Source organism: Equus przewalskii, chromosome 17, assembly GCF_037783145.1.
Source record: "Equus przewalskii isolate Varuska chromosome 17, EquPr2, whole genome shotgun sequence".
Lineage (NCBI taxonomy): Eukaryota > Metazoa > Chordata > Mammalia > Perissodactyla > Equidae > Equus > Equus przewalskii.
Window position 1 is genome coordinate 7740916 of NC_091847.1, and position 13191 is coordinate 7754106.

General features: G+C 35.5%; 1 pseudogene; it reads left to right on the forward strand.

Moving 5' to 3' along the window:
* The first annotated feature begins 5670 nt into the window (after nucleotides 1–5670).
* Nucleotides 5671–9056, forward strand: LOC139073326 (zinc finger protein 277 pseudogene; annotated as a pseudogene).
* The last annotated feature ends 4135 nt before the right edge of the window (nucleotides 9057–13191 follow it).

Here is a 13191-nt window from a genome sequence, read left to right on the forward strand (position 1 = left end):
GACGGTCATCGCAGATCATCTCCATGAGATCTGCCAGAGTCTAGGGGCTAAGTATTCTGTGTCCTTGATCACCTTGGAAAAGCTTCTCTTGCTCTGGACCACGTTCAGTAATGGCAGCTTTCTGAGATGTCCTTTGAAAGATTTAGTGCAAAACACATAATTGTCATATAACGTGCCTCCAAAATAAAAAGAGAACCATCAGGCATTTTAAAGGTAGGATTCATCTTTTTCTTCCTTTGGAGAACATTTTACAAAGAACTGTAGACCACTGAACCTCTGAGAATTCTCCTGTGGACGTTAGATATGGCAAATACTACTGTTTCAATTTTAGTGCTAGGAAAAATAACATGAGAAAAAGTTAAATGCTTTGTTCCCTGCCAAGAAATTCTGAAAATAAAGATTCATCATCTCACACAGTATAATAAATTCAATTTATTTTGCACTGACTACATACCAGATAAAATAACAATAACTTATATGCATTTTTCTAATAATAATTGTGCAAAGAGGATGTATTTATACTTGTATACTTGTATACTTCACTTGTGCACTTCGAAAAATGAAGAAATGAGTATCTGATACATTGCACAATTTATCACTGTGACTGTTAGAGAGTTGTAAAATTAAGAATCGTACCCAGCACTATGTAAATCTGATGTTTCTACCCTTTAAATATTATTGCTTTAAGTAGCTGTGTGACTACTATGATGTTTTTGTTTGTTTCTACAATATTTAGATACCATTTTGGAAAAGATTGGTTAGGGTAGAACAATCATTTTACCTTAAGACACAAGTTCAGTTTAGGGCAAAAAGCCTAATCAAAGTAGCTAATAAAAGACTTTTAACTTAAGTATTGTATTTTAATTGAAGAAAAATAAATATCTATGTGTCCATACTGATGTAAAATTAATAAAATAAATAAATACATGGGAGAGAAGAGATAACTTTTCCTTGCAGTAGAATCCAATTAATAAATGTAGAAGAAAAGTGGAAAAAGGAGATCACTTCAGTAAACACCGAAGTAAAAATTGTAGAAAACAACCCATTGATGGCTGCTAAAATTAGGGAGGAGAAATTTGTGAAAACACAGGATTTGCAAAGTCTTGAAGTAGCTCCCTTAACATACTTATTAACTACAAAGGGAGAGATAAATAACTTTACAATGGAGAAATCTGGCATATACCAGTTTAAACACATGATCATTGTAAACTTCACCAGTAATAAGATATGCTGACATCATCAATCCCTTCGATGTGAAGCACTGAGAAGGATATAGTATTCTTGCCAAAAATGCATGAACTCATTCAAATCAGTACTATCCAAGTGTCAAAGTCATGAGAGACAAGGAAAAACTGAAAAACTGTTACAGACCAGAAAAGACAAAGGGGAAATAAGTAAATGCAATGTAGGATCTTGGATACGATCCAGAAGAGAAAAAAGATATTATTTGAATAATTGATAAAAATAACAGAAAAATTTTTTGTTTAGTTCATATTATTGTGTGCATGTCAATTTCTTACTCTTGCTAATTGTACTGTTGTTTTGTGAGATGTTAACATTAGTGGAAGCAGGCAGCATCTTATAAAAAATATAACAGAAACATTTGTATTAACTCTCCAACTATTCTGTAAGTTTAAAATTAGTTTGAAAAACTAATAATAATAAAAAAAATCATTAACTGATCAAAACAAATTGCTTTGGATATATATATAGCTGTTTCATGCTGCCCAGTTTGGAGAATCACATTTGTAATATGCCCACTTTATTCTGGGCATTTGCTGGTCATCTAGCATGCATTTCCTCATTTAATTCTCCACATGACCCTACATTATAAGCACCACTATTCCCTGGTTTCAAAGATGAGGTTGAGAGAGTTTCATGGCTAATAAGTATCAAATGGTGACTGTTACCTTGTACAATTTTTATTTCGAAAATGGGTTCTTTTTGCTGTACCGTTTGCCTAATGATCACCAATGCTTATAGACAAACTGCATCAGACTCAAATGTTAATGTCTAAAAATATTTTGAAGGTACATAGAAAATAAATACATTTTAGAATAATAACCATGATACTTGGAGCTTAACTTTAATATTTTAAACATTGGATCCACACCTCGTCTACCTAGGGTGTTTGTTTAAATGAAAATTCTGTCCCTATCCTGGAACTATTGAATGAGAAATATTCTCAGATGGAGTCTTGGAATTGGTTCTTATAAGAAGCATCCTGGGAGAAAAATATCTACTCTAAAAGTTGAGAACTACTGCTCTAATTGCTTGCTGTGTGGATATGTTGAACAAAATTCTTAAACAAAATTTGTTTCCTCTATGAAACTTAGTTCTGTATCTTCATGTGCACCCCTGTGACAAATTCCACAATGCCTAATCACGAGGGAAGTTTTGCAGTGGCTCATGGTCCCATGGACACTCTTTGGCCATTTCAACTCACCTCACCCTGTACTGAACTTCCAGAACCGTTGATGAACACTTCACTACAGAACCTACGTCTCATCTGCTTACAGCTGACCCTTACCCCCCAAAACTTTACCCTAAAATATTTTGGGTGCTGCCCTTGATTTCCCTTCTTTTTTTCCCAGTCATTCTGAGCAAATACCTCACTAGATTCTGCCTTTTCTTTGGAATCCTATCACAGTACAACTCTAAAGTCCATGGTCTTGAGATGTCTGCATGACTAGCTGTAAATGGGAACTAGATATTAATTTTATGTGTGCTATGTCACCCTGAACTGACCAGAACAGTGCAGATGCTCAGCTTAATAAGTGGAATTCTAAAAGATTATTATAGTCCATAATTTTCACTGTGGCTGTGGAAGATTAATAGAAAGGAAAACATTTTTTAAGCTGTTATATTAAGTCAAGCACTATGCTAGAAAAAGTATAGATGATAATGAGGATAAATTATAGATAATTCTATGCCTAATAATGATCAGTTAACTCTTCACATTTCTCATTATAAAACCAGTAAGTCTAGGATGATGTTTTGTACTAGACATTATTTGTAATGGCAACTCAAGCTTGAATCATCTGATAATTAAATAAATACAAGATAGTCTATCATGGCTGTCTAAATTTGTTTTAAATAGTTAACAACATAAAGTCAATGAACTGCATTTCTTTCTTTACCTGCTTTAAAAAGACAGGAAGTGTTTTTACATTAATGAGACACCGAACAGAGGAGGAAGGTTTGGTGTCCTGTGTGTGTGTTTTAGGAAACAGGAAAAATGCAAAGTGAGAGATTAAATCAAGGTTGTGTTGGGAGCAAAATTCAAGGTTACCTACGGCTTCACTTTTTCTTGAGGATCTGCCTTGCTTTCATTCTTACTTTTATTCATAGTCTTAGTCCCTTCACAATCCCTTTCTTTTTCTCCTAAACGAAACTTATTTTTGTAAAAAGTAAATCTGGGAAACATATATAAATTAAATCTTACATTGCTGTCCCTTCTGATGAAAGATTGCATGGTGTCCTAGAAAACCTGGATATCCCCACTGAAAGCTGAGGTATCTCGGGGACCTAGGTTGTCTTGGACAAGATAAAGACCTTCCTTCAGGTACTAACTTATAAAATGTTCTTTAATTTATTTTATGAGGAAGAGTTTACATACAATAAAGTTTATGCGATTTAAATGTAGAGCCTAATGGCTTTGGACAAATATACGCAGCAGTGTAATCACCATCACACTCAAAACAGAACATTTAAAAAGCTTTGATAACAGTATTATGCCCACCACTATCATGAGTAAATACTGTAAAATATAAGCCTTCAGCCTAGATCAAAATAATAAATAACAAGATTTTTTTCTTCAGTTGTGACACTTTGCAGTCACTTTGCTTTGTGGTCCAATCTTCAAAACCAATTTTATTAAATTCCATATCCCATGACATGTAGTAGATATCTCGTCAAGAGATGCATGCAGGCCAATGTAACCTTTACTCCCCTTTTGACCTTAAAGGAGTTATATCTTTCTCTAGTGAATTCTTAGCATCTTACGGAACATGGGAAATACCCATGAACACTGAAACGTTTCCAGTAAGATCGGAAGTAAACTTAAAATCATGAACCAAACATTGTATGTGGTCCTCTCCAACATCCTATATCCTCCATACCTCCCACCTCCAGAATAAATATATCAGACAACAATAAAATTGCATAAATTACAAGTATCAACTAGGGGAAACAGAAAAATAAATGTTCTTTTATAAAGAAGAATGCAGTTTAAAACCTACTACATTTTGAATTTGTGAAAAATAAATGAGTTACTATATGAGAAACATATTGAACAAAAGTAAGTTAGTTCAGTTCACAAACTGAGGTAAAGGAGAAGCTGGAATAGGGTCCAGCGTCTTCACCATAAGCCCAGTACTAGTCTCATTACACTAAGCCACTTCCGAAAATGTGTGAAAGTCATGTTTCTAGATTTCTTGAAAATGAGCATACACATAACTGATTTATTTTGTTGACATGAAGCAATTCTTTTGTAATATGTACTAATATTTCATTCTGTCAAGAACTGTAATGGGTCTGAGATTTTACTCTAGCAGCAAACTAACAAGTTAGCCTGCCAAAGATTTATGGATGCTGGCAGAAAGCAAAGGTCCTGGGTCAGAGTCAAAGGAAAGTTTACTATTCACAGAAATAACAGTAGCCAGAATAGCATCATTTTTCCTCAGTTTTCCCAATCCCCAATTCCCATAGGCTGACACAAGGATGGCCACAGGATGCTTGCACAAGCCAAGTGTGTTACAAGAGAGAAACCCTAGGTTTGGGGAACCCATATATTTTATAATGGACTGCAAGCACACCTGCACAAAATGTGCCATGGAGGGAAACATTAAATATATTAGACTGGAATGTACAGAAGCCTTCCCTCTGTTCTGGAGGAAGATACAATCTCTATCTTCCAAGGTTATTTAAATGATAAATATCCTTGAAAAGATAGTCTTTAAAAATGACCTCTGTGCCTCTGTTCACCGGATATGCAAGAACATGATAGACCCACGTAGAATTGTCTGCTGACGTGGCCGACCAGAAGACAAAGTAAGTGTCAGACAGAGTAACCACTTTTCTTCAACTACGCAGCATTGGAGAAACTTAAAAGAAGTTATTCATTTAAAACACATATAAATATATGTGTGTATATGATATATATATATTAGATGTTATATGGTTATGCATGTATAATATAAATATCATATATATTATACATATATATCATATATATGATATATATATAAAAGGAATGATTAGATTTGAAAATATACGGGTGATTTTTAAACTCCCTTCTGAGTCTTCTCTGTGCATCTGTTTTAAGTATTGTCAAATAAAAGTTATATCAATTATATTTAATTAAATTACTTTCAAAACGCCCCCAAAACTCAAATTAATAAAAGTTTTTTTTGTGTGTTGTGAAAACAAAATCCATTGTAATAGGATGTCACATGCCTAGCTGTCTAAAAATACATTAAAATAGAAATAATCATGTGAAGTGCCTATTTTTGTTGACAAGATTAAATTTTGAAATAATGTAATGCATGTCCAATTAGCTAACGAGTATGAGCTAAATGAAAGAAAACAGTTTAATTGTTATTTTCAGACCATGGAAATGAGTGATGCATGCACAAGTGTCATATTTACTTATATACCATTGGAGTGAACATGGGATCATCTAAGGGACAGACTATTAACTCTCAAGAATTACAGTATTTGTGTGTAATAATTCAAGAAAATGCAAGCTACAAACTTTCTTTTTGTCTCCTATGACAATTTTTTTAAATAGAATAACAGAGTGAAAATTTTATGCTCATAATTATTGTGTATATTCTATTTCTATTAAGAGAATCAAGTGCTGAGAATAATATCTAAACACCTACTCAGTGGCAAACAATTTGCATGCTTCTGTCTGTAATCCTTATATACATTCCTGGGGTAGGTATTTTTATTCCTATTTTACATATGAGAAAACTGAGGTTTGGGTGTCATGTTAAGTAACATGGAATTAGAATCTGTGATTACCTAACATTAGCACATAGCCCTTATCTTCAATGAAATTGGCCTTATTCTTTTATATTTCCAGCACAAGTCTAGGTAACATGTAAAAACTGAAAAAAAATTAGGAATAAATGTTAATTTAACTGGGTGTGGCATTGCTGAAGAACGACAGCAACAACACAGACACACACTAACTTTGCCTCATAGATAGTAACTAACACGCAAAGAACAGTTAAGAATGTAAGGAGAGTGTTTTAGCGCAACAGGAATTGAACTCAAGGCCAGGTTGATATATAAGTGGCACAAATACCAGAGAGATTTAGGCTGGATTTGATCCTGAAATTTGGGTTTGTTAGTTTTCTATTGGGGCCATAACAGAGTACCACAGAGTTAGAGAGTTAAAGAGCATAAATTTATTATCTTTCATGACCATAGGTCAGAAATCTGGGACAGTCTTACTGGGCTGAAATCAAAGTGTCAGAGGGCTGCGTTTCTTTCTTAGGCTCTTGGTAGGATCTGTTTCCTTGTCTTTTTCTCCTTTCTGGAGGCAGCCCGCATTCCCTAGCTCATGAACACCTTCTTCTACATTTAAAACAAGCAATGGCAAGGGGGCTGCTGCCCGAGGGGAGGAGAACAGTGATGGCAGCCGTAGTGGAACCGGGGGTGTCAGTTATGAGGACAGTAAGGATTGTATCTTGGAGCCACTTTCTCTGCCAGAAAATCCAGGTGGCACCACCACTTTAGAAGGTTCTCCATCTGTGCCTTGTATTTTCTGTGAAGAGCATTTTCCTGTGGCTGAACAAGACAAACTTCTGAAGCACATGATTATTGAACATAAGATTGTCATAGCTGATGTCAAGTTGGTTGCTGATTTCCAAAGGTACATTTTATATTGGAGGAAAAGGTTCACTGAGCAGCCTGTTACAGATTTTTGTAGTGTGATAAGAATCAACTCCACAGCTCCATTTGAAGAACAAGACAATTACTTTTTGTTATGTGATGTTTTACCGGAAGATAGAGTACTTCGAGAAGAACTTCAGAAACAGAGACTGAAGGAAATTCTGGAACAACAGCAGCAAGAACGAAACGATAACAATTTTCATGGCATTTGTATGTTCTGCAGTGAGGAATTCCTTGGAAACAGATCTGTTCTTTTGAACCACATGGCCAGAGAACATGCTTTCAACATTGGATTGCCAGACAACATTGTTAATTGCAACGAATTTCTATGTACATTGCAGAAAAAGCTTGACAACTTGCAATGCTTGTACTGTGAGAAGACCTTCAGAGACAAAAATACGCTTAAAGATCATATGAGGAAAAAACAGCATCGGAAGATCAATCCTAAGAACAGAGAATATGACCGATTTTATGTCATCAATTATTTGGAACTTGGAAAATCGTGGGAAGAAGTTCAGTTGGAAGATGATCGGGAGTTGCTAGACCATCAGGAAGATGACTGGTCTGATTGGGAAGAACACCCAGTCTCTGCTGTCTGCCTATTTTGTGAAAAACAAGCAGAAACAATTGAGAAATTATATGTTCACATGGAGGATGCACATGAATTTGATCTCCTCAAAATAAAGTCAGAACTTGGATTAAATTTCTATCAGCAAGTGAAACTGGTCAATTTCATTCGGAGGCAGATTCACCAGTGTAGATGTTATGGCTGCCATGTGAAGTTCAAATCCAAAGCAGACTTAAGGACTCACATGGAAGAAGCTAAACATATATCACTGCTTCCTGAAAGAAAGACATGGGATCAACCAGAGTATTATTTTCCAACCTATGAGAATGACACTCTACTGTGTACACTGTCTGACAGTGAAAGTGACCTAACAGCTCAGGAACAAAATGGAACTGTTACCGTCATCAGTGAAGACACATCTAAACTGCATGCTTTGAAACAAAGCAGTATTTTGAACCAGTTGCTACTACATGAGTGCTTGAAAAACTAGAAGAAACTGCCACAGAAGCAATTTTTCATGTTTTCTCCTATGTGATAAACATGAAAGAATAGTTTAAAGCTGAACATCAGCAAAGGATTAGTCCTTGGTGAAATAAAATTTTAAAAAATGGATATTCTTTTCAAAAACTAAAGTAGAAAAATAAAATGAAGACTTTTTGTATTTGGCTCTAAAGTTTTATTATATAATCATTATAAATGATCTCATTAGATTCATGATTATCTGTAATAAGGAGGACATATAAATCACAAAGAAATGAAATGTTCAAATTATTTATAAACCTAATTTCAACCAGTGGTTTCAGTAGTTTCAGTTTCTTCCCCACAGGCTTTCTTCATCCAACAAGTCAAAAATTTGACAGATGTGTGCTTTCTGTACTGCATTGGGCAAGCTAGAAATGTAGTAACCAAAAGAGGAGCCACGGAGGAAAGGAAAAATGGTCAAAGATCAGGAGAATGCACAGATTGGACACTATTTCAGAATAATCAAGAGCTGACTATATTATCATTACTACTTTCTTCTTAGAGTTATCAAACTGCCTAGAAATGGATGTCAAGCCAAATAACTTCACTTTCCCCTACAATGTATATATCGCTAACAGATAAGTACCATTTTTTGAAAACGAAACCACAATGCCATTATGACATCTAACAAAATTAACAATAACTTCTTAACATCATATATTTTCAACTTTACATAGTTGTCTCAAAAAATCTTTTTACAATATTATCACTTACAGAGCAAATATAGGACAAATAGGACAAAATATGCCTCCTGATAAGATGCAGTGAGCAGGACAAAATATCACTTTTGAAGATTCCTCTCCAGAACGTATAATGTGAATGTAATGAAGAAACATCAGTTTAATCCAACTTGAGGAATAGTCTACAAAATAGTTGGCTTTTACTCTTCAAAAATCAAGGTCATGAAAAACCTCGAAAGAAATACTCTTCCAGATTAAAGAAGAATAAAGAAAAATCACATGTAATCCTGGATTGGCTCCTGGACCAAGAAAAAGTTCTTCTGCTATAACAGATATTAGTTGGACAATTGGCAAAATTTGAATAAAGTCTGTAGTAAATGTTATGGTATTGGTGTTAATTTCCAGATTTTGATCATTATGCTCTGGTTATGTATGACTGTCCTTCTCTTTAGAAAATGCACACTGAAGTATTTAGGGGTAAAGGAACATTTTGTTTGTAACTTTTTCTCAAAAAACTGATAAGGATATAGAGAGATAATGATAAATGCAGTAAGATGTTAACATTTGGGTAATCTAGGTGAAGGATATGTGGGAATTCTTTGTACTATGGCAATTTTTTGTAAGTCTAAAATTGTTTCAAAATATAAATTTTTTAAAGATGTCTTTTTACAGTTTAAATCAGGTTTTAAGTGAGATAACATGCATTACATTTAGTTCATGTGGTTCTTAAGGGTCTTATAATCGGTAACACCTCATGCTCCCCTTTTTTGTTTTTTTTTGTTTGTTTTGAGGAAGATTAGCCCTGAGCTAACTGCTGCCAATCCTCCTCTTTTTGCTGAGGAGGACTGGCCCTGAGCTGACATCTGTGCCCATCTTCCCCTACTTTATATGTGGGACGCCTGCCACAGCATGGCTTGCCAAGCTGTGTGTAGGTCCACACCAGGGAACCCCGGGCTGCCAAAGTGGAACGTGTGAACTTAATCGCTGCACCACTGGACTGGCCTCTCATGCTCCCTTTTTTAAAATGCCACCTACTTATTAAAGAAACTGGGTCATTTGTCTCACTTTCTGAATTTGTATGATTGTATCCTCTTTGTGTCATTTAACATGTTCCTCTATTACCCATTTTTCTTGCAAACTGGTAGATGTAGAAGCTCCATTAAATTTGTGTTCAAAAAACTTTTTTACAAAAATAAAAAAAAAAAAAAAAAAAAAAAAAAACAAGCAATGGCAGCTGGAGTCCTTCTCACATTACATCACTCTGACCTCCCCATGCGCCTTCCTTTTTCACTGTGATTTAGATTAAGCGCATCCAGAAAATACAGAATAATCTCCCCATCCCAACTTTAATCACATTTGCAAAGTCCCCTTTGTCTTGAAATGCAACATATTCATAGGTTCCAGATATTAGGACACAAATATGTTTGGGGCACAGTATTCTACCTACCACAATGAATAAGGTCTAAATATGTAGAAGGAATATACCAATGTAAGACAGAGATTGTGAGAGTGAATGAAAAGAACAAAACCCAATTGTATATTGTCTTCAAGAAACCCACTTCAAAAAAAAAGGCTCAAATATATAAAAAGTAAAGGGAAACTTTGCACACTATGCTAACACTAATCAAAAGAAAACTGGAATAGTGATATCAACTTCAGAGAAAGCAGACTTTAGAACTAGGAAGATTATCAGAGACAACGAGCTGTAAGTTTTCCAAGAAGACATAACAAACTTAAACACGTAAGAGCTAACAGAGCATAAAAATACGTGAGGCAAGAGCTGACAGAACTGCGAGGAGAAATAGACAAATCCACAAGTATAGTTGGAGACCTTAACACACTCTACCAGTATTTGATAGTTCAAGCAGGCAGAAAATCAAGAAGGATATAGTTGACCTGAACAGTTCTCTCAATCCGCTTGATATGACTGATATTTATAGAATGTTTCCTTCAACAATAGCAGAAGACACATTCTTCTCAAGCTCACAAGGAACATTCACCAAGATAGATGGCATTCTAAGAATAAAACACATCTTACCAAATTCGTAAAAATAAAAATAAAGTGTATTATCAAACCATAATGGAATGAAACTAGAAACAAATAACAGAAAGATAGTTGGAAAATCCCCAATATTCAGTGATTAAATATACACTTCTAAATAACATGTACATTGAAGTCTCAAGAAAAAAATTTTAGAAAATATTTTGAACTAATTGAAAATTTAAATGCAATTTATCAAAATGTGCAAACTATGGCAAAAGTAATACTCAGATGGAAATTTTATAGAACTAAATGTGTATATTAGAAAAGAGAAAAGATCTTATATTACAATAATACACACTTTCACCTAAGAAAATAGAAAGAAGAGCGATTTAAACCTAAAGCAAGTAGAATAAAAAAAGAATAAAAATTAGAGCAGAAATGAATGATAGTGAAAACAGGAAAACAACAGAGAGAATCAAAGAACCAAAAGCTGGCTCTTTGTAAAGGATCAATAAAATTGATAAATGTCTAGCCGGGCTGAGCAATGACCAAGTGTTTACAATTGTCCATAACTTACCCTCTACATTGACTTGGCCAATCTTTCGGCAGGCTTGTCTCCTCCCCACAGGCCCCTGAACTTTGGCTTGTCCCCAGGTGTGAGCAAGCAGTAAAACACACAATATTCCTGCTTAACATCTCATCCTGAGAATCAGCTGACCACAGTGAGAGACAGGAACACTTCCTACGGGACCAGGTTAATTATGCTGTCTGTTCATTCCCATTCCATTTCCCCTGAGAAGTTCCTGCTAGTTCTACTTACCCCTTCCTATAAAAGGAAAGCTTTTTTATCTGTTTGATTTTGACAGGCTTGTAAATCCTGTGTCTGGAGTGTTCTCCCTATTGCCATAGTCTTTTCAATACAGTCTCTCCTTAACTAAGTCTGGATTTGTTCTTATTTGGCGCCAAGAAAACAGAGAGAAGACACCAATCACTGATGTCAGAAATGAAAGAGGGGTCATCAAAACTGATCTCATGTGCATTAAAATAATAATAAAAGGTAGTAAAAGCATGCTATGAACTATGAGCAACAAATGCCCACACAGTTGATAATAGATGAAATGGACCAATTCCTCGGAAGATACAAACTACCAAAACTCACACAAGGAGAAATAGATAACCCGAACAGGCCTACGTCTATAAAGAAATCAAATCAAGAATTTATAACCTTCTAAATAAGTAGAAAGGAAGAAGGAAGTTTTCAGGTATGGGACAAGCATAAACAAAGATCCTGAGATAGAAATTAATGGAGCATGAACAGGAAACAAGCCAAGTGCTGTCAGATTAGAGCAGAGTGGAGATACAGTGAGAAATATTAACACTCAAGGAGGGTCTCTATTTCCTAACAGATGCCAGTAAGCTAATTCCTCCCGGCTGAGCTCTGGAATTACAGGACAGGGGTCTCTCTAGGGGCACTTCACACTTGCCAGCATGAAGCGTTATCTGGTAGAACCAGCTTCGGTTAATTGCCAGCTTCTTGGCAATCTGACAGGGGAAAGAGGGAAGGAAATCATTTGTTCACAAACTGTGACATCTGAGCTTCAATGGGATACCACAAATTGGTAAAAACACAAGCATTCAGCACTTACAAAGAATAGTCCGTTGAATGGCTTTGGCACTTTGATATAGGATTCACGACAAAGGAGCATCGTGAAGCTGACATGATTCAGAGCTGATTCTGAGAGTTCAGACTGGGGGCGTGGTAATGTGTCTAGAGCATGATCGCAAGCATCAATGTCTTTGCTTCACCTTGCAAATTAGTTATAATCCAAAATTAGTGCCATATAATTTCCCTATTGTTTTATTTTGTCATTGTTGATCTTTTGGGTTAACGTGTCTGTGGCAAATTTTTCCTCAATAGGAAAGTAAAAATCAATATTCTGAGTTACCTTAGTACTAAAAGTGTGTATGTGTGTTGTGTGTATGTGTATGTGTATTGTTGGGGGTGAAGGGGTGCTGGGAGTGTTATTCGTCAAAAAAAGAATTCTCTTTCCGAAGTGGCTTCTTAGATGCATGGATGAGAGTGAAGTCAACACAAAGATGGAAAAATTACAGTAGGAATTCAAACAGTTAGCATGACTTCAACATGCTTACTTTAAGAAATTCTAGGCCTTTGAGAATGCAACTAACATGTTAGGCAGAATTCCAAGGATTGTCCTGTCTCCCTTCAAGATACCCATCCCCTGGTCATTCAAACACTGATTTTGGTATTGCTTTGAAGGGACTTTGCAGTTGTAATTTAAGATTCAAATCAGTGGACCTTAAACTTTGGAGACTATCCAAGGGAGCATGATCTAATTACATAAGCCTTTTAAAACGTAGAAGAAGGCAGCAGAAGGGGAGGTCAGAGAGATCTGAAGTACAAGAAGGTCTCAAAGTGCTGCTGCTGATTTAAAGATGGAGAGAGAAATGCAGCTGCCCTGTAGGAGCAGAGAGTGATGCCCAGCAGCCAGCCAGGAAACAGGGATCTCAGTTGC